This window comes from Papaver somniferum, chromosome 11, assembly GCF_003573695.1.
Source record: "Papaver somniferum cultivar HN1 chromosome 11, ASM357369v1, whole genome shotgun sequence".
In the NCBI taxonomy this organism is placed as follows: Eukaryota; Viridiplantae; Streptophyta; class Magnoliopsida; order Ranunculales; family Papaveraceae; genus Papaver; species Papaver somniferum.
In genome coordinates, this window is record NC_039368.1 from 133,883,725 (window position 1) to 133,906,506 (window position 22,782).

The 22,782-nt window shown below is 35.0% G+C and overlaps 1 long non-coding RNA gene across 1 annotated transcript; it reads right to left on the minus strand.

The window, feature by feature from the left end:
* Positions 1-5,188: 5,188 nt before the first annotated feature.
* LOC113321053 lies at positions 5,189-7,014 on the minus strand. The gene is made up of 4 exons (XR_003346440.1): positions 6,824-7,014; positions 6,622-6,678; positions 5,829-5,926; positions 5,189-5,517 (listed from the first exon to the last, which is right to left on the minus strand). It is a non-coding gene; the product is annotated as an uncharacterized LOC113321053 (long non-coding RNA).
* Positions 7,015-22,782: the final 15,768 nt, after the last annotated feature.

Consider the following 22,782-nt stretch of genomic DNA (forward strand, 5'->3'; position numbering starts at 1 on the left):
GGACACAACGACACGAGCTTGGCAGCAACCTTGGAGATATCATGCGTGGTTATTATCGCGGATTACACCAAACTCTAGCAGTTCAAGACATCGCGTTCACTGTCTAGCAAGTAGTTCCGGTAATCTCTCACTAAGCAAAGGTTCAATACCTCATGGACACCTCTGCCTATAGTGGTATTTCTTGTTTTTCATTTTTATCTATTTTTAATTCATTTTGAGAAAATGAGTTTTATGTTGTTTTTATGGTCTTGGTATTACTATTTCTTAGGACCTAAGGGTCACTAAGGGTTCACTAGTTCATGATTTTTCACTTTGGTGAAAGAAACCTTTAGTCTCACTTGTGAGAAACTAAAGATGAAATCTCTCTATACTATTATGATTTATGCAATCCATAGTATGACCCTGGGATCAACACACTACTGTGTGAAGGAGAGGACGTTGAAATGGCTAGTATGAATTCAACATGCACGATCTGTCTGTCTGTTCAGTCAGTTCGGGTCGTGAGATTGGGTTGTTGATTTACCAAGATCTATCTGTGTTTTTCACGTTTTATTGAGTTTTCATTCATGTGGGGGATTGTTGGAAAAACGATTAATAAAAATACTTTTTAAAGATTTTAATTTAGTGTTTCTTTTGTGAATGAAAACTTATTAGTCCCGCATGGTGGAGTTTCCACTCTTTAGTTGTTTTTAAGAGACTATATAAGAGTTTTAGTCCCACATAGGGGAGGAACTCTTCTTAACTTGAGTTTGTCAATTATATAAACAAATTCACTTCTTTTGTAAAAGCATGAAAAAAAGGGGTTGCTCTATATTCTAGAGGAACCCATATATGGTAAAGGGGTTGCTCTATATTTTAGAGGGACCCCTAAGGGAAAACATGGGAAAGGGGTTTCTCTATATTTGAGAGAGACCCCCAAGGGAAATATTTTGTATTGCTTTCTTTAGCATTCGCGATTTTCCTGAATGTTTTTTTCGGAGTTGCCAAGCTCAAGTTGAGCATCTACTACATGTGCTAGTAGTAGGTGTATTAGGGTGTTTTATCATGGAGATATCTGTCCTGTGAGGGATATAGCATCACTCTTGAGTGTAGACGGACGCTAATGTCTTAAGGACAGCGTGTTGAACACGCGACTCACTCTGTTTTTCAAAGTTTTGCCCTGTTGCTGTTGCGGAGATATGGGGAGCTTGTTCATTTCGTCAAAGAAATCACTTCCACTATAAAGGAGCTAAGTATCAATAACTTTTTGCTTATTTGATTTTTCTTTGTTTTTGATTATTGCACTCAACACCATATACTGATACTCTTTGGAAAGCACCAACTAGATGTTTCTAAAAGTTTCCACATGCCTTGTTGCGAAAGTTGCTTGCATATGAAGTTTATATCAAAATTGGGGTTACATAAACTATATAAATACATGTATTCTATACCCTAAGAGGACACAAAAATTCTAGGTTAGCTAACCGGAAGAAATACCAATGTAATATACATATCATTAAAATCTATCCCTACGGGATTTGTCTGTGAACGTAGACACCACTTGCCGAACCACGTTAAATTTGTGTGTTTCTAGTTTATACATGTTTTGTGTTATTAACCCTAATTTGATATCATCGTCATCAAATTAATCGTGTTTAGTGCCTTGAAGTAATTTTGGGTTAAAACATTTGTGTCGACTAAGGGGATTCGAGTGGAAGAATCGTGTTCTTTCATTGAGAAAAAATGTGTACAAAAACCTCGACATTCATGCACGAATTTCCATGAAAATATCAGCAAAAAATGTTCATAATACTGTTGCGAAAGAGTTGAAGAAACCGTTGCAAAATAGTTGAAGAAACTATTGCGAAACAGATGCATAAACCGTGATGAAAACAGCAGCAGAAACCGTAGCTAAAGGAAATACCAACAAGAATAAATGTTGCAAAAAGCGTGACTAGAACCCAATTCAGCAGTTGGTTCAACCCGGTTCATCCGACATGGTTCAGTACCGATTCAATAAAGGTTCACCCGAATCAGACTGTTTCGGTCCAACCAGTTCACACATTAGCGATGTATGTTCAGTCAATCACCGCCAGGCCAACAAATGTTTCAGTGACATCGCTTCCATTTGAGAAACATCGCGCTTGGTTCGTGAAAATCTTGTTTCGTTGATATTTTCTTCGTTTTAAGTCTTAATTGAGTAATTTTTGGCTCGTTCGAATCGTCTTTCAATTCCATAAATCATGGAAGCAAAAATTCTTGTGTTGAAGAAACTTTTATGTGCACTTGGAGCCGGAACATGATCGAGTTCGTGGATAGCGAAATGATCAAGTTCGAGGTTTGTGGATAGAGATACGATCGAGTTCGAGATGAAGATTGCTTAGACCCTCCAATATTTATCCTTGCATCACATCGAAAGCACATAAATACTCACCTTTCATGTGATCGCTTAAGTCTTTCTTTTATCGCAAGCACAAAATCTCTCCTTGCACGCAAGTATAAAGACTTAAAACGATGTAAGCACAATGTATCGTCTCAACCACGAGACCTAACCCGATGTTGGTCCACATAATGCCTCGTCTCTACCACGATCCTAACGCTCGATGTTGGTCCAAAGAATCGTACACAATACAAGCAACAACCAGCCTGCCCGAGCACCGAGCGCTACAGCCTTGTTACGTTGCGAGTAAAAAGTCTTGTGCCACAAATGTAAGAGCACTACATTCTACTCAAGACTCAATTAGCTCTCGAGAATCACAAGTCAAACACTTGGCAAAATGTCTCGCCTAACACGTGAGAAAATTTATTGCAGGTTACCGCAGTTGGGGGCGTCTTTGTGATACCTCCACTCAGCTTGGGGGCGAGTTACATCATCCAAGGTCGACACAGAAGGAAAAACGAACTTCTTAACCCCCCAAAAAGTTGGAGGTTAAGAGGGGCGATGCTTGTACCGTCTATAAAATAGACGGGAGGCTCGCAAATCAAGTTCGCAAAGGAATATTCTAGAAGTTTTCATATGCCTTGTTTCCTAAGTTGCTTGCATATGAAGTTTATATCAGAATAGGGTTACATATAACCTATATAAATACATGTATTTTGGACCCTAATAGGACATGGAAATTATAGGTTAGCTAACCCGAAGAAAAACCAATGTAATACACACATCAATAAAATCTCTCCAAATGGGATTTGTCTGTGGACGTAGGTGAAAAAGCGGGGATCTAACAACACCACCCAATGTTTCGCTTAGCAATCTGTATGGACAAATTCGAATATACTTTTAAGAGAATCAACAAGACTCAATCAATTAAAAGTATATCACCGAGTTTATATCTCTCTCTTGATTTGATTTACTCAAGCAGGAACTGCGAGTTCTAATCAAATACAAGGAATAACTCGGATGGTACCAAAGACCAATATCCGAGGATCAATCAATGACAATCAACAACCAAAGATTGGATTCCTCTAATTGATGATCTAACGCACAACCTGTATTATTTCAATTATAAAGATAAAACAATATAATGTGGAAATTGAAATAACACAGACACCAGAAATTTTGTTAACGAGGAAACCGCAAATGCAGAAAAACCCCGGGACCTAGTCCAGATTGAACACACATTGTATTAAGCCGTTACAGACACTAGCCTACTCCAATCTAACTTCGGACTGGAATATAGTTGAACCCCAATCAGTCTCCCACTGATCCAAGGTACAATTGTACTCCTTACGCCTCTGATCCCAGCAGGATACCGCGCACTTGATTCCCTTAGATGATCTCATCCACAACTAAGAGTTGCTACGACCCAAAGTCGAAGATGATAAAAAAATTTGTCTCACATAGACAAGTCTATCGAGGGATTAATTTGTCTCCCACAGATAAACCCTAAAAGGTTTTGTTCCGTCTTTTGATAATAATCAAGGTGAACAAGAACCAATTGATAATCCGGTCTTATATTCCCGAAGAACATCCTAGAGTTATCAATCACCTCACAACAATCTTAATCGTATGGTAGAAAAACAAGATGTTGTGGAATCACAAATAATGAGACGAAGATGTTTGTGATTACTTTTTATATCTTGCTTATCGGAGATATCAATCTCAAGACAATCAATATGATTGTACTCGTACGATAGAAGATCCAAGATCAGATCACACAACTACGATAAAGTAGTATCGGTCTGGCTTCACAATCCCAATGAAGTCTTTAAGTCGTTAACCTGGTTTTAGAAGAAGAAAACCAAAGGTTAAAGGAGAACCGACTCTAGCACGAAAACTAGTATCACATGTAAGGTGTGGAGATTAGTTTTGCATTGATGCTAGATGTCCCCTTATATAGTCTTTTAAATCAGGGTTTGCCATTAAGTTACCTTGGTAACAAAGCAATCAATATCCACTGTTAGATGAAAACCTGATTTAGATTCAAACTAATATTTCTCAACCGTTAGATCGAAAACTTAGCTTGTTACACACAATTGAAATGCACGCTTCTAGATTTGTTAACCGTCCCCAAACGTATGCACTTGTTGGTTCAATAATAGTTAACCAAAAGGTTATCCATATGAGCATTTTATATCAACCATGTTCTTCTTCACCATAACTAGTTCACATGACTCATATGAACTAGTTAGAGAGTTGTTCAATTGCAAGGAATTCTTATATAACTACACAAGACACAATTGAAGCAAAGATGATTTGATTCACTTGAATCGGTTCATGAACATTTATAGCAACGGTTTGCAAACTGCTTTCCTTAGTCTTTTTAAGTTTAAGTTCAGAAATCATCTTCATATATATAACCTTCTTAAGTTCGCAGACTTGGTTTGCGTACTTAACAGTAGTCCAAAATGCGGATTTTAGGACAGACTATATCTGTCATAAATCGGTTTTAGGACAGATTCGACCCGTCCTATAGTCTGTTGCATTTTCGGTGTACTATTTATTAAAGGACGGACAGTTTTCGTTCAGAATAAACAACGAATTTTTTAAGTCAAAAATTAACGACTAAAAGCATTTGTCGAATATTCAGGTTTTGATACTCAGCTGGAATCAGCCCAATTTAGTTCTGGGTCGGTTTCAACCTATCTGATTCAGCTGGGTCATTATGATTCTTTTTTCCTTCTTCTTTTTCATTGTTATTTTTAGATTAGTACTTAAAACATATCAGTATGTAGAATTTTGTTATCAAACGCAAGTCATCTTATTAAAATCAACTTGATTTAATTTAACACTTGATAACAAACATCCTCAAGTTTAACAAAAAAAAATACATACTTCATTCATATTCAAAACACCAAAGAAGAAAAAAAATAAAAAATAGTATGATGTCACTACGAGGTGCAAAAGTTGTACGTGCTGTTGTGGCCATCCCCTAGAAAATTTCTCCAAGTCTTCTGTCTCCAACACAGCTCCATATTGCTATTGATGATCATTTGTTGGTGTATTAAATTTAACATTTGGTGGTGTACTAAATTAACCCCCTGCCACAACTGCTTGCTTCTTTAGATTCCTCAAAACGCATCCAGTCATCACCAGTCCTGACCAAAATTAAAGCAAAACACTTAGGTTCACATGCCTTGCTCGACCTACATAATAGTAAATCTATGATGATAAAGATAATCTCTACTCTAGCGAGTATTTAAAACTTGGATATCATATCAAACAACCAACAGCAACAATTAATCAAACTTTCAAACGTACTAGCATCTATGAACCGAAATTAACAAGTCTCTAAAGAACTGCGCCTACAGGTAATACATTTGAGAAGGAACTGGTGAACCCACATCTAGTAGTCTTAAGTGCATACTTTCTGGTGATCCTATTAATGACCATAGCAGAAGTGTCTTACCACCCATCTAGATTGACAATATCGGGATTCTTTTTGTGCAACCTTAGAAGGCATACTGCAGTCTTCTTTCTAACAAGTGGTCTGCAACTACTGGAAATCTGATATAGATAAGAAAAAAAATTAAAATAAGTCACAAATTAAAATAATTAGGTGGTAAAGATATCATTTCACGAGCTGTATGGTTACTGATCAAAGCAAGAGCAAAAAATTCTACGCAAAATATGTAATTATGGATGGAGGGAGGGTCTGCGTAAGATGTGAGTAGCCATAAATTAAATTGTATAACATCAGGATTTAAAGGCACCATTTGAAGCCACTTGTGGTGAGTAAGTAAATAAGCATTCACTCATCTTTATTCGCAAACAAATCTATCCACTTTTACCTGTTTCAAGTAAAACAACACATCCTAAAGTTTCATCTATCTTACAGGGGTTAGTCGTGGGAGATTTTGAGGAATATTAATGTATTTAAATCCCTAGGGATTTAGAGGTAGTATAGGAGAGTTTATGAGTTTTCAATCTTGGAGTTTGAGAGAGTCTAGGAGTTAGGCGAAGTTTATTCAAAGCATTCAAAGATGAAACATATATAATCAACATTTTATCGAACACATCAGAGCATCGCTTAGCTCACATCTTCACATACTTATCAAATTCGAACGCCATAAAGTCACTAACATAATGTAATTAAGTTGTATTCAATTTCATCAATAGCAGCAAAAATGAACGGAAATGGATACCAGATTAAATTAAGAACTAGATATATGGTAATTTATTAATAGTTAATGGTAGTGTACCTCTTTGGATAAATTCTTTGATGCTATTGTTCCTGTGTATCTTCCTCAGTCTTTTTCCTAGAAAGATAAACATGATCAGATCCAACCACTAACAACTTCTACAAATGAATTATACATATCGATCAACAACAGGGATTACTAAAAAGAATCCCCAATTGGGGATTTGATATAAATCAATCCAACAAAATCAAAATAATTTTACCAAAATCTTCACTTGAATCATGTTTGTACCTCTCGTACGCAGTGGGTTTTTCGAGTTGGATCGAGATGTGAGGAGAAAAAAATCAGAAAATCGAAGAGAAGTTCAAACAGATTTTATTTATTTTTTATAACACCAAAAGACGAAAACATAGGAACCACTTCTATTCGGTGGTTTTTCAGTTTTGAGAAGTTTCTAGTATCGTGGAAATTTTGAAATTTTCTAGTTTCTATTCAAAAGTCGTTAGATCCTGTTTAGCAACGGATCAAAATGCTTATTCAAACACATACGGATACTAAAACCAAAGGGGTGGAAACTTGAAATAATGGGCGCAAATAAAAAGGAAAATAAACTACAGATTGCAGGCGTTTGTTATGGCATACAAAATATATGACGAATCTCAACTGACCAATATTAAACGACAGAGTGCATGAGTCCTTTTCCCTTGAGCCCAAGTGTCCTAAAAATCACGTTTTGGACAAGTGTAAGTTACCGGACAGAGTTTACAAACTCCAGCAAACATTCTTCGGATGAGAACTTCGCCGGTTCACGGACTGGGTTCGCGGACTTAGCTTCACGCACTAGTTTGTCAACTCCAGCAGAAATTCTCGGATTTGAGAACTTCGGCAGTTCGCGGACTGAGTTCGCGGACTTGGCTCACGCCATTCTTCCGGTTCTCTTGATCAACAAAGTTCGCAAACTTTGGTTCAAGGAATAGGACTTATACATAAATGTGTTTCCACAACAATGCTTATGTCCACCATTGGTTATGTAATCTAAACTCTCATTCCAATCATTGAAACATTCTTAGAGGACGTTATACAGTTGTTACACCATTTCTCGTCAAAGCAATTTCCAAAGTGATTGAAACATATCATGACTTTCGTCACTAGGTAAAAATAAACTTGGTCGAAGCGAAAATCTTACCAACGCATATTTCGAGATATAGATAGGCGAGGTATACTCGGATCGAAATACCAAATGTGTATAATCAAAGTCTATATATAGCATACGACTTTTTGTCTCAAGAAGTAGGAGATAGAATAGATAGACTTTTAAGTGATAGATAAGTTCAAGTCTTCACATACCTTTTTGTCGAGAAGTTCCACCGGTTTCTTGAGTAGTTCTTCTTCTTGTATGATGAATCGCCATGAAGTCCTTGAGCTCAACTACACTTTCTATCCTAGTCCGAGACTTATCTATAGTAGACTAGAAATCAAGACTTATAGTTTTGATCACTAACATTGAAAAACATGCTTGAGATAGCAACGCATGCGAGTTAGATCGAGCAATGCTCTAACAGTAGGCACCACTTGCCGAACCACGTTAAATTTGTGTCTCTCTTGTGTTATGCATGTTTGGTGTTATTAACCCTAATTTTATATCATTATCATCAGATCAATCGTGTTTAGTGCCTAGAATTAATTTTGGGTACAAACACTAGATTTTGCAGAACTTCCATATACTGATACTCTTGGGAACGGCAACTAGATTTTGCAGAACTTCCATAGATTGATACTCTTGGGAACGCGCTACTGGATTTTGCAGGACCTGGAAATGAATTGTCTTCAATTGATCCTATAATGAAAATGCCTATAAATAGAGCAGTACTCATATCACAAAGAAGACTTTTTCATACAGTTGTTACAACTTCTGCTTCGGTTCATAATACATGACAAGTATTACTCCCTCCATTTCAAAACAATAGGCTGGTTTCATGTGTAATTTATAATAAATTATGAGTATCGAGGGATCATCGATCAAAGAGAAATGAAATGAGACAAAAAAATTAACGTGGTTCGGTAAACTCGACATACATTCACAACCAGCCCCGTAGGATGAATAACATTGATCTCCAGACTGATTATATTGGGATTTTTTTTTCAATTACATTTCACTCTAATTTATAGAGTAAATTAAATATAAAAGATAATATCAAATCTAAATATCTTTTACTAGGTAGTATATATCTAGAAACTAATTAAATAATATTCTGGACATAATATTTGATTTGGTCTTTACTTCACAGCACCAATGGCACGTTTTCTTGGTCTTCACTTCACGTGTAAAGTCACCTCAATTTCTTGCGCGTATGCTCTATAGTATTCCAATAATTCATACAATAAACTATCTTCTTTTTTTTTTTACACGGAGGTAGTATGTATTAAATTGGTTTAAAACTATAATCAACCCCTTAAAAATCACACGTTATAATGTAAAAAGAATCAAGGCGTAACTTACATTTTTTTTTACATCTCTCGGATATCAACAACATTGACTACTTCTATAGAGTTTCAATTTGATAATCAACCCATTTAGTTAAGCATATGATCCAAGCATTTTTTAAATAAGAACTTTTATAACGAAGGATTAAGTGGTACACAATATCAATACATGAGAATACTTTGCTCCTGCAGTGCGGGAGCATTCTTGAGCTAGCAGGTGGGCTACCGTTGGATGTATTAGATGTGATACAAGAAAACAGACGATTTAACTACTGTTATCTCAAATATTTCACGAAATCTTAATGAATAATTTATATTTTATCCTTTAGACTTCAAAAAGAAAATAAAAACAAAGTCTTCGAACAACATAAGTATGTTGTTTCTCCTTCATTATTGTATTTCTTCTTCTTCTAAGAAGCTTGGATTAACAGTTCTACAATTGGATTTTTGTTCTTTGATCAATTCTTCACACTGTATGGTTGATTGTTTTATTCATTTGTTCCTGGATTATTTTTTTTACCAGAGATATGAAATTGTTGATCAAGGGCATGCACTATAAAAAAACAAAAAAAAATCTGTGTTGGTTTGTTCCTGAATCTTTGATTGATCATTGATTAATTTCTCTCAAATGAATCAAAAATAATAGAAGATAAAATCCGTAAGCAGTGAATTTCAGAGGGCTGGCTTTGATTGATGATAACAAAACAATCAGGAAAATTCGCTTTTGGTAAACAATCAAGTAATTATATCTTAATAAGTGTTTAGCAGAAGGATAATTGTGATCAACGCGCAGTTTTGCTTACTTCATATCTAACATATCTGACGGCTACACAACTGCTAGTTCAATAGTTGCTCCCACAGTGAGGGAGCAAAATATTTTCCATCAATACACTAGGAGCCAAAAAAAAAAAAAACGATTACAAAATTAGAAGAAAAAATTGTCCGAAATAACCTTTTAAACTAAACCTTAGAACATAACAAAAATTTCATAAGAAAACGTAAAACTCCAAATGAGAATTGAAATACCTAGTGCTAGAAAAACCGCTAACACATAATTGGTACAAGAGGTAAACCATCCACCATGAATGATATTAATGTACGTGCACGACATCCAACTCGAATCTACTTGCAACAGTTTCTTCCATCATATCAACTTTCATTTATCTTATTTTGGTTTTCTAATTGCTTCTACTCTCACTTAAAAATTATTCTTTTTAATAAAACAAATCCCAGAGCTAAAGCTTTTTTATTATTATTCAATCAGAGCTAAGTTTATATACAGTTTTCGAAGGGAATTGCCCTTAATTAACATGATTTATAATGGGATACCAATTTTAACGGAGGTGATACCAGTTCAGCGATCCGACGATCAAGATTTGTTAACATTTATTTGTCCTATATGGACTGATATCAGCCTCAAATAATACTGGCATTCCCCTTTATAAATAGTAAATAGTGTTAATTAAATCCTTAGAAGTTAAAACCAATACTGTGATCGTCCAACACTTGCATTTCGTGTTGCTGCTCACTAAACAAAGGTGACATGTTACAAACACACATATTTAACTCTTTATTTCTAAAACAAGACTTTTGCTATCACAATTTGTTATTTTCTGATAGTCTACACGGTATAGCCATATGCTACACGCCAGAATCTTTCTTCAGCCGGTTCTCTCATTATATTTCCTTGGTTCCAATCATGCGTTTTATCACCAAAAATCTGTCCTATTTTCATACAATCATGTCATATAAATCTGTGATACTTCATATCCAACTTGACATGGAACCAGTTACCGCCCGTGGGTGGATGGGATATTTCCACAGTCTATACACCGGAAAAGACACGCCAAAATATTCTCTTTCAGATTTGTGATTATCTTTGATACAGTGATATTTATCATGGACTCTAGTGTTATACTACAATGCTCAGGGCTGTTTTTCTATCATCTACCCATATGCAGCCGGTGGCAAACTTTTGCGGGTAAAATGCTCTTTGAATGGCCGTATCACTACGATAGAATTGGAGCACTTACCGATCGACTTTCTCTACGAATATGCATAGTTACACCGGTTGACTTTTGGAGTTGAGGTTGTACACGTGAATTTTACCAAGTCCAAGTCCGTTTGGTGATTCGGTCCTCATTTTCTAAGGGGAATAATTAGGTGGATAAAATTGACACTTCAGATAAGGTTTAAAGATTTTATGTAGGGCTGTTCATGGTCGGTTTTGGTTCGGTTTCTAGCCAAACCAAAACCGAAACCAATATTATTGGTTTCTAAAAATCTAAACCAAAGCCAATCCATTAACCATTGGTTCGGTTTCCAAATGGTTCCAGTTGGTTTCGGTTTGTCCCAGTGGTTTTTGGTTAACCAATAATTATGTCAAACCAAAAAAAAAATACACAAATTTACAGATAAAAAAATCGTAGTTGACGATAGTATTGGTTTACACAAATATACAGAAAAAAAAATCAAGAATAGTTAAAGCTTACTCTAATTCTAGAGATCAAATGAAGATATATAATATATCTTAATTTAGATATTGACAAATAAAAAAGAAGGAAGCCGGGAAGAAAAAAGTCGAGTAGCAGCAGCTGTAGTTGGGGGTGGAGAAGGGAGGCGGCTGAGAGAAGGAGAAAGAGAAAGAGGGAGAGTATCATAATGAAATATTAGATTTAGGGTTTCTATTTATCCTCTAAATTAATGGGTAAATCTAATACTTTTAAATCGACGGTAGAAATTAAGTTTAAAAATTAATCGGTTCCCCAATGGTTTTTGGTTCGGTTTTCAGGTCAAACCAAAACCAAACCAGTAATGTCGGTTTTTCAACATTTTTTACCAAACCAATCCAAATTTAAATGGTTTGGTTCGGTTTCTTGTTTATTGGTCTGGTTCGATCGGTTTCCAACGGTTAACCGACACCATATTCAGCCCTAATTCTATGGGTCACAAACACTGCAAACAAAAATGAGAATCCCAAAACGCAGTCGTTTTTGGCGTTCTTAATTCCAACTCAAGCAACGTATCATGTGCTTTTCAAGGTGCATAAGCAATACCGACATGCATACGACTAATGACTATTTATATGTAAGAAATATAAGTTGTAGATTGCAAAGGTCATGTTAATCGTAAAATAATCCGTAAATTAACATTAAAACATTCACGATTATTTATTGTGATGTCTCTCTCTTGAGCTGACTAACGCTACACCAAATTAGGGAACTTGTAACACCCGATTTTATGACGGATTTTTTTTAGGTATCGTCGTATCGACGGTGGTAACTTTGTAACGTTGGATAATCGTTGCAATAATTGGTATCTGTTAAAGACTTTTGAAGGGTTGTGGGTAATTACCTTCATATCCTCAACATAAATTGGCAAGTTACATTGTTACCCTCTATTACTATTATTAGCGCCTCTATTATTACTATCAGCTCCCAATTTCATCTCACACTCCTCCCAACGATTCTGGCTTTTTTCTCCAACATTTTTTCCCATTATAACTCCTCATTTTAATTATCGAAAATCAGAAAACAAAACTAAAATCAATGAAATTAGTTTTTCGTTTCTTTTTTTAATTGTGCGAAAATTAAAAGAGAATAAATATGTCGAGAACAACTGAGAGCCTGAGACATTTCTCCACCATTTTCCTTTTCCTCTCCGTCCATTTTACTTCATCGATTTGAGCTTCGGAAACATCGAAATGCAGCTGCAGAGAACTTCATTAACAACACGAATCAGTCAATTTTTCTGTGAATCATCGATGTAATCCTAAATTTAAGTTGAATCGATCTCTCATAGAAGTTTTGACACTGATTCACAATCTTGGAAGTGCAAATCTGGGTTATCATCATCTAAGGTATTTCATTTATTCGTTTTTCTCTGAATCATAGTTTTTTCAACATTTGGGGGTTTAATAATTTTACAAATTGGAGGTTACGAAATCTTTGTTTTGAATTTGAATGATGCAATTTCTGATGGTGTTTATGAACATCTATATCTTTTAGATTTATATGTGATTGTAGATTTTAGGAACATCTATATCTTATGTTTGTTGAGTGTGATTAAGAAGATTTGTATATGCAATTGTGGATGTTGCAGTACATTATATTATGTTTTAAGAATATCTCAGTGTACTGTGTAGGTTTAGTTGATAATTAGACTGAGTCAGACATGGTATTTTACTTGTTTGTAGGATGTCACAATTTGTTCATTGGATATCTCCTTTGTTTGTAAATGGGTGAATCAATCAATTGTGTATTGAAGGAGTAGCTCTAATGAGAATCCCAACCAGTTTCAACAATTTAGATGAAAACCAAAGAGAAGTTATTGTTCATAATTTGTTCCCTTTTCCTAGTCAGATTCTAGTTCTTTATGAATTCATTGCCAAAGTAGTTTATTGGGTCAGTGGTGAGAATACATTAGAATTAGATGTGTATGTGCCTCCACCAACACCAAGTAGTTTTGTGGGTCAGTGGAATCATGTAGGTTTCACAGGACTCAATCTTGAATCAAGTTATTACGGCTTTGTCAGATGATCTACAGCTTGTTATACCTTTTATTGATAAACTTAGACTCAGTTATAGTGTTTGCGTGTAGGATATTATTACCATTAGTGAATCAAGATTGTAGTATGTTTTGAGAAGCAGTTTCTCCACTTTAGATGAAAACCGGAGAGAAATAGGATTCATAATATTCTCACTTACCTTGTACTAGGACTCTAGTTCTTGATAGAATTCAGATAATGATTTAGTAAATTCATAGATCATATAATACAGTTTAACATACCACAGTTTAACATACCATTGTTCCTTTCATTAGAGATCACAAAGACATCTCCGGCATACCAAATGTAACCCACTATATTCATATCAACACAAAAAGAAACCGAAATTGCAATTTCATTAACCAGATTTACAAACACCATCACTATTACTGATCAGACCCCTAATTACTAAGTAGTTCCATTACAATCAAACCCATTCACATGATCAACATCAAAACATGACCCAAAAACCTAGTTTGTAATTCCCTCAAACATCTGAGAAATTAACTATTCATACCAGGAAAACTAGACTATTCGAACCCCCTGCAAACAAACACACATACTACTAAAATTATTAGCAGTTACCATCTGCATAACAGTATCAAAACAAGCCCATCTGTTCATAAAAAAAAAAAAATCCAAGATAACAAAAATAACCACAAGAAAACCAATACAATTCTGTCAGCAGCTTCAGCAATATGAGCAAAATGATGAACAAACACCTATAAGATTTCTTTGAATTTTCACGAAGAAGCACTTAGTCCGATTTCACAAAATCGAAGCTTTCCCATCGAAATCTTGTTGATGTTCAAAGGATGATTATTCAGAGTCATCACCATTGTTCTCATTGTTATGCTCACTGACTGAAGTTTCAGTTGCACTATCATCATTGTTGATGCCCATCTCATCATCGTTGTACTCATTGCTATACTGACTTCCTATTTCAGTTGCACTTCCATAACCTCCATCACCTGCATCTTCACTTCCTTCATCATCTTCATTCTCTTCCTCCAAATCTCCAGCCTCAACTGGTTCACCATTCTCATCAAGACCATCAATTATTTCTCCATCAGAATCAACATTCAGTCTCTCATTCATGGTTCTTGCAAAAAGCCAAGGGATTGCTTTTTATGCTAAGTATCTTTCATACGATGCATCCTCAATCTTCTTTTTTCTCTTCCTCCTTTGTTTCTCTGTCTCAGAATTTCTCTCATGATCACTTCTCTCAAAATCATTCTCTTTCTCTTCATAATAACTTTCGGTTACACTGCGGGTCTTTCTCCAAACAAATCTTCTCCCCTCATATCTCTCCTCTCTTTCTCTAGCTTTCCTCACATCTCTTGCAATTCTCTTCCTCTTCCATAGTTCATATTGTGGAGCATTTTCCTGATGAACTCTTTCGTACTCAATCTGACGATATCTCTTGTCAATCTCTTGCTGCAGAAAATCCCTCAAATTCTCCAACTCTCTAGTACACGGAGTCTTGGAAACTTTCTTGACGAAGTTAAAAGGCGCAGAAGGCTGATTATCTCCGTTAGCATTGTTTCCTCCTTGATCACCCATTATCTCTAATCTCTGTTTTTTTTTCCTTAATTTCCTTGCCTATTTTATGATGATTTTTGTATATTTTGGAAAGTCTCTGTTTAATTTCCTTTTGTAGAGAAGATGACATTAATAGTCATTTAATGCATTCTGTGGAACGTATCGTCCCTTAGCTATTCACGCCTATTCAAAGGCATGTGAAACAAGTCCTAAACCCATCATAACTCCTGCACACCAACATTGCTAATGGGAGTGTACCAAATTAGTGGGGGATGGGTTCCAAAATCATATAAGAGAAAAATGGTTTTCCCTTGGGGCTGGTACGCGCCCCACTAGTTTGGTACACCCCCATTAGCCTAATTGTAGACTCTTCCGATTCTCAATGTCTAATAAAACTGCCATTAAGGGGATGATAGACAGTTCAACCAAACACTAATTATCATATTTGATTTTTTGGTAGATACTAAAGAGCCAACACCTGTTGAGAGACATTATGTGGCGCTGGTGTACTGCATCTATAATGGCAGTGTTCACACCTGAAATGGCTTAACATTCATGAGATTTGTTCGGTGTACAAAAAATGGTCAAACATAATAGGTCAATAAGCCAAATAAAATCATCACACTTGTGTATATTTGGATAATTATTTGATTTGTTAATTAGTTAACAAATGGGCCATATCTTGAACTGCAACATGGTTTGGTTCAAGAATCAGATCATATCTCAATACCCTGGTCCTTGAGTCCTGGCCAAAAATTTTAAAGAAAAATAAATAAGGTCTAGAGGGTTTCGAACCTCCGACCTCAAACTTACTTAAAACTAAAGTGAACCATTGTGCCTCACTACCGTTTTTGACATTAGATGAACTTGTATTAGATTTATACAATTATTATCTTCCTAAATATTAAATGAAGTTGTGTATATATGGGCCATATCTTGAACTGCAGCATGGTTTGGCTCAGGCATCATGTCATATCTCAATACCTTGGTCCCTGACCAACAACTCAAATGATCCACAAAAATCTACCAACACTATCTCCGGAACAGCGCCTGAGATATAACTCATTATCAGTTCATCTAATTCCATTGATTTGAGCTGCAGAAAACTTCAGCAACAACAATGAATGAATCAATCAATTCTTCTGTGAAACTTCGATGTAACCCTAGATTTAAGTTTAATCGATTTTTCATAGAAGTATTGACACTGATTCATAATCTTGGAATTGCAAATCTGGGTTATGTTCAACCAAGGTATTTCTCGTTCATTCATTTGGGGTTTCTTGGAGATTCAGCTGCATAAAACTTCATCAACAACAACGAATCAATCTATTCTTCTATGAAACATCGATTCAAGCCTAGATTTTAGTTTAATCGATATCTCATAGAAGTATTGATAGTGATTCATAATTTTGGAAATGCAAATATTGGTCATCTTCATCTAAGGTATTTCTCATTCATTCATTTTGGGGTTTAATGATTTTATTACAAATTGGAGGTTACACACTCTTGATTTTGAATGGTACAATTTCTGATGGTGATTATGAAGTATGAACATCCATATGTTTCAGATTTTAGGTTTATTTTTATGTTGTTGTCATTGTATCATGTTTTGATAATCTTTTGGTGATTATGAACATCTCAATTGCATGCTTTATGCCTCCACCAAGTGGTTGTATATGTCAATTGACAGATAATCTTAGACTCAGACATAGTATTTGGTTGTAGGATGTCAGCATTGGTGAATAAAGCTTGTATTCTGTTTTGAGAATCAGCATCTCAGGAATCTTTGTGATTTGTATTCATTGACAGATTGTAGAATTAGGTGTGTGGGTTGTATATGGTAAGTAGGGTTTGTGCCAATTATGTGCAAGTCGAATATGACGCAACCAATACAAGAAAATTTTTGTTAGTCATGTATTGACTGAAGATATAAAAATATAAAGATCAAACATATATAGATGTTCGTAATTTGACCCTTCGCCAGATTGTAGATTAAGACTAGGTGTGTATATGCCTCTCCATCAAGTGAATTAGACTGGATAGAGAATCAAAGATGCAATTTCAAACATGCTGCAATTTCAAAGATGCGGGGCAACTATTAAGAAACACTAAAGTGAATTGTTTCAGTATGCATTTGTTTTCATTACAGTTTAGTCTTGTACATTTCCAGTCCTTTGCATTGTAGTTTTAGTTTCTAGATTACAAACCGCATCTCCAACATTATCGACACAAAATCATCGGACAATATAAATAAACTGACTTCATCATATTGCATTTCATAAAGTTACAACCTTTTTGTTCATTCAGTGTCGAGGAACATTTGACAACAACACTATCATGTTCATGATATCCAGTTATACACAAAAAATCCAAGTACCATAAACAAAATGAAAAAAGCAAAATAAACACAACTTTCCCCTGTATCATCTCCTGCATTTTCAGACTCTTCAGTGACTTACAATTTTCCCTTCAAGAAGACTTACTCGTTATATGGTAATCTTGTAACCAGAGTTCAGTAATAGGTTGTAGTTTCATCCAATCTGATATTTTTAACACCTTAAACCTCGCCTGGACGAGAACATCAGGTCTGTATACGGTAATCTTGCAACCTGAGTTCAGTAATAGGTTGTAGTTTCATCCAATCTGATATATTTGACACCTCAAACCTCGCCGGAACGAGAACATCGGGTCTGTATATGGTAATATTGCAACCTGAGATCAGTAATAGGTTGCAGTTTCATCCAATCTGATATATTTGATACCTCAAACCTCGCCGGGACGAGAAAATCGGGTCTGTATATGGTAATCTTGCAACCTGAGTTCAGTGATAGGTTGCAGTTTCATCCAATCTGATATATTTGACACCTCAAATGTCGCCGGGACGAGAACATCGGGTATGTATATGGTAATCTTGCAACCTGAGTTCAGTAATAGGTTACAGTTTCATCCAATCTGATATATTTGACACCTCAAACCTCGCCTGGACGAGAACATCAGGTCTGTATATGGTAATCTTGCAACCTGAGTTCAGTAATAGGTTGCAGTTTCATCCAATCTGATATATTTGACACCTAAAACCTCGCCTGGACGAGAACATCGGGTCTGTATATGGTAATCCTGCAACCTAAGTTTAGTAATAGGTTACAGTTTCATCTAATCTGATATATTTGACACCTCAAACCTCGCCGGGACGAGAACATTGGGTCTGTATATGGTAATTGCAACCTGAATTCAGTAATAGGTTGTAGTTTCATCCAATATGATATATTTGACACCTCAAACCTCGTCAGGACGAGAACATCGGGTTTGTATGTGGTAATCTTGCAACCTGAGTTCAGTAATAGGTTGCAGTTTCATCCAATCTGATATATTTGACACCTCAAACCTCTCCAGGACGAGAACATCAGGTCTGTATATGGTAATCTTGCAACCTGAGTATGCCTCGTTTTATTTTCGATTATGTGTTTGACCATAAATTTAACCATCTTGACCATAAATTTGATTAACTTTATCTCGAACGGGATACCTTGGACCTAGATATTTTGAGAGAAAAAAAAATCTCTCCTCAATTATTGTACTCTTCTCTCTTGTCTGAAACTTTTGGCTCTCAAATTTCGTTTCCCTCTCTTTTTCCCAATCTAATAACTCTTTTTGATATCCATTACTTCACAAATTTAAAACCCTATCTAATTTTCCTTTTAAATTTCATTTCCCTCCTCTGACTCAATAATTTCAACTCTCCTCCTGTTTTATTAAGAGGGTGAGACGAAGAACTTTGACATTTTTCCCATCTTCATTCAACTCTAAAGAGTGAGACGAAGAACTATGATACCTCTTTACTCACATCTTTCACTGTATCTCATTCTATCTCAAGGTGTTTTTTTTTGTGCCTTTTAGCTATGAATTGGTCTATCAAAATTGTTTATTTTTCTTCTTTAGGGTTTCAACTTGTTTAATAGATCTGTATGAAGATCACTGGTATGTTTTAGATTTGTACTTTTCCCTTTAAAATTAGGTTTTTCATGGTTGTAATTTCAATAGATTTTAAGAAGATATATATTTTTGATTTTTTTGTTGTTGTTGTTGTTGTTGTTTATTGCTTAACATCCATATTGTTTACTGCTTAGCATCCATGTGTAGTGTCTTTCAATAGATTTCTGCTTTACTGCTTAAGGTTTACTGATTTTTAGTGGTTTACATTATCTTTCAATAGTTTGTTCTAATCTATATTCTTTATATGCTGATGTTTACTACTTTACATTCTTTTTTCTCTTGGATGTTGTAATCTCTTTCAATAGATTACAATCCAAATAAGGTTTATTCAACTGTAATCTCATTCATCAGATTGCTGCTCTAAATTTATGGTTGTTTGGTTGTAATCTATTTCCCTTTTGTTTTGTATTCGGTTTGTTGTTATGATTCCTATATGGACTGTATTGGTCCTGTAAATCTGTTTAAGCGTTTAAATAAATTCATCATTAGACAAAATCAACTTTGTCAAAATGAATTTATTCCAACCTTTGGAGAGCCTTGCTGGATTAGTATTCACCTACATCGATATGAGTTGTATCCTTCGAAGGTCCAGGTTTCCTTTTCTATCTCAGGTTTGTTTACTTACCTATTATGATCTCTTCAAATATATGTTTTACATGACTCCTGCTAACAGGTTCAACTTACTACCATTGATTTTCAGAGTGGATACGTATTAGTCGTTAGGTTTGCTGTAAATGAAGGAGATCGATGCATCTAACATGACAATTAATACGTTTTCTCTCTAATTCCATTGGTGACTAAACTCTTATGATAATTAGTTTCCCTTGTCATTATTTTGTCCTGACTGAAATACTCACTTACTACCATTCTGTTTTTGTTTTCTGAGGACTCATTGACCGCAAGACTTGAAGTTGGAGATGTGTTAGTGTCGCAGTACCATCTGAAGTGAAGAACAAGATAAGAGACTGTTGTATGTTCCTGCAAGGCTATTCAAGAGATGGAATAAATGAAGTTTCTTCAAATGATTTTATTCCGAGCTCTTGAACAGGTCTTGTAGGATAGGTATACAAGAATGAACAATAATATATTCATTTTTATGCTAGAACAAACAACACACCACAAAGAGTTTTCGTAGAGAAAACATATTGTTGTATATCTTAATTTTCCGTAAATTTTGTGTAGGTGTGTTGTTTATGTTGGCACAAATCAAGCTCGCCTTATTGAGATCGATGCCGCAAACCTGACAAGTAACCTCTTTAATTCCATTTGGTGAGTAAACTCTTAACACATTAGAGTTTCTTGCATTACTTATCATTATTATGGTCTATTTCCCTTGATGAAAATTGGTTGATTCTTACTACCATTTCCTTTTTTTTGTCAGGATTCATTGATGTGACCTGAAGCTGTGCAAGTGTGGTAAAAATTCAGAGGTAGCAAGTGCATATCTTGTAATGTATTTTTGCCACCACTTACGTAGCTTGCAGGACCAGTGTACACCAAGAAAATAGATGTGGTAGTTTTGAGGTACCTAGAGATGTGCTCGCATAGCCGTTATATGAGACATTTCAGGTTTGTTTACTTACCTGTTATGATCTCTTCAAATATATGTTTTACATGACTCCTGCCAACAGGTGTAACTTACCACCATAGATTTTTTTTCAATATAGAACATTTATTATTGAAAGTTAATTAAGCTAGTCATTTTACAGTCGTAGATTTAGCTTTCTCATTAGTGAATCCAGAGTGTCCTTTATCTTGCCTAAGTTTTCTAAACTCTGTTTATGAGAAACTAAATTATCAATTACAATTGATTCGGGTGTAGGCTTGACCCGACCTGACAAATCTTAAAACCAATGCTATTGATTTATCTCCTCCCTAAAAAAATCTGGCGTTTATATTTATTTTGATATAAAAGAATTAAACAAATAAAAGAATTTTTTTTTTAGTAATTAATACCAATAAAAAAAATTAACCAAGGGTAACAAAATAATTTCTATACCTTAGGACATCTATCCCACCCCACTACAACTACTTCTTACACCACCTCCACCTTTAATGTCATCACTCCACCATTCTCACCAACACCCACCACCATATTCCCACCGCTGATCCACCACCACACCTGCCATCACAACCACCATTAATGCCTTCTGATTTAATATAAAATAAACTTATTATGTAATGTATTAATGAAAATATATTTATTTGATTAATTGGAGAAAGAATTACTATGAAATATCAATAAAATATTTATTATTGAAAGTTTATTATACTGACCATTTTCAGTCGTAGATTTAACTTACCTAAGAATGAATTCAGAGCGTCCTTTATCTTGCCTAAGTATTCTAAACTCTGTTTTATAAGATGGTTTATAATTTCTCCTGTGTCATAACGGCACGACCTCCATAATATGTAAAAGAATAATTTTTTTGTTCGCTCTATATATATAGTGACAATTTGTTTCCATGATTTTTTGTTTTTAGAATCGATAGGTTGACCGTAATAGGTGTCTCGAAGAAACCACCGAGTGAAACATGTAGCGGGACCAACTGAAAACCTTTACTATCCCAATAACAGATACATTACACTATCATCGTTAAATTTTTCTCAGGTTGTTTTTAGGGCAAATTGCGGGCAGCCTGTACAATTGTTTTTTTTTTTTTTTTGTATTATAACCAGCTTATTTTCACATAGAGTAATAACTCCCCACTACCTGACTGCCACACTGACCACCTACACTACCACCATCAGAACCGCCCATCACCACTACCTCATCACCATTATCATCGGCTTCATTGACCACCACCCACAAATACTACCCAATTGATATGATTATTAATAAATTTGTTATTTATTAAATGAAAGTATTTACAATGAAAAGTTTATAATGAAAAAATATAATGAAAAATTAATGAAAAATTTAATGAAAGTATATTTATTAAGATAATTATAAGACATTTATAGTGGGAGATTATTAAAATATTCATTACAAAAAGTTACTAATACAATAATGATGTAAAATACATATTCATTCAGAGGACATTTAATGATGAAAATATAAGTAAATTATTCGTTATGAGAGATTAATGAGACACTAATTAGTAAAACACTCATAATGATTCATTTTAATTAGAGCGAACCACAACCATGGATTTAACTTTCCCTAGAATGTATCCTGACCGCTCTTTATCTAGGCTAAGTTGTCCATGCTATGCTTTATATTCTTGATATAAATATAGAAGTGCCATGGAAAACACTCTAAGCAAACACCCTAAAAATTCCAAAACTATATATATTTTCTAAAAACTATATAAATGCGCTTAATCTAACAGATTTAGATGTCCAACGGATTTTCAAGATTGCATCCAAGCCTAATCCATTATCTGTTGAATTTCAAAAATCTCATCCGCATCCAACACATTAACGAACTGTCCGAACATCCATCCATAAAAATACGGTACGGTTAAATCCGCGAATTACGGATAAAATACTAACCCCGAATCACAACCCTACCTCTAGTAGGTTCCATTTGGTCTCATAGAGAAGTTAGGTTGAATAATAACACCTCCCTTCAAATTATTGACTGGTCAATAGGAAAGACTGGTGGGTCCACCTGAGAAAGCCAATAAGATTCCGATAGGAATTCAATTTATTTT